Raw genomic sequence first — 1,128 nt, forward strand, 5'->3', positions numbered from 1 at the left:
TTACCTTACAATATTTTTTATTTTTTAAAACAATAATGTTAGTAGTAATTTTAAAAAATTAAAATTTTAAAATTTAAAAAAATTGAACTCATTCCAACATATTTTATTATTGTTTAAAATTTTTTAATTTTTTACGTAATAAAATTACTGAGACCAATTTTTATGTCCACTCACTCTTTTAGCTATCTCTCTTCTTACCACTGCCTTCATCGCTTCTTCCACTACTACTCTCCCACTCTCTTTTATAAGGTCTAAACACATATGTGGATGTTGATTTCAACCTTCACAAATTTTGAATAGTTTATAATCTTTGCTAAAAGAACATAAACAGGACTGTTATTTAGATTTTTTTTTATTATCTTGATATTAATGATAATGAATTATAGTAGGAGTATATAAAGAGTATATAAAATTAACTATAAAATATTTTTTTGGGAGGGAAAAAATGGTTCTTATTATTTTAAAAATTTTTAAAATAAATTAAAATAAAAAATTAAAAAATATTTTGTAGTTAACTTTATGTAGTAAATGGATCCTCTCCAGTAGAAAAAATACTTGAGAGAATAAAGTGTGATCTTTCACTTTTAATTCTCTAAGTGAGACCAAAATTAAATAAGAAAGAGAAAGCAATGAAGTGTTAGATTGAACACTTCACAGCATCCAGTTTTTTTGTCATTGGAGAGAATCCACTCTCCCCTTATGTACTCCTTATATACTTATATTATAATTAGTTACTGATATGGACCATTAACCTCGGCCCAGAAAGCAGTAAAGTCGGCGTTACCCACATTCCTAAAACGTCGGATAAGACCAGGTAAAAGATCCTGAAAACAACCACTCCAGGAGAGGCCGAGAATATCTCGGAGGCCAACCTCTTAATGGGAGGAATCTCCACTTTAAAAAGACCTCAAGAGGATGACATAAACACAACACAGAGCATCACTACTTCTTTCTTTTTCTTTTACTTTATCCGCGATTTGTTTAAAATACCTCTTCTGACTTGAGCGTCGGAGATTCTTTTGCAGATGTTCCATCCGCGGTGTTTTGAAGACAGCCGACCTATACCTCGCCTTGATAAATAGCAGCACCACTCACCTGTGATTACCAAAAGCTCAGATTGCAGGAAGG

The sequence above is a fragment of the Arachis ipaensis genome, chromosome B06 (genome assembly GCF_000816755.2).
Source record: "Arachis ipaensis cultivar K30076 chromosome B06, Araip1.1, whole genome shotgun sequence".
Classification (NCBI taxonomy): domain Eukaryota; kingdom Viridiplantae; phylum Streptophyta; class Magnoliopsida; order Fabales; family Fabaceae; genus Arachis; species Arachis ipaensis.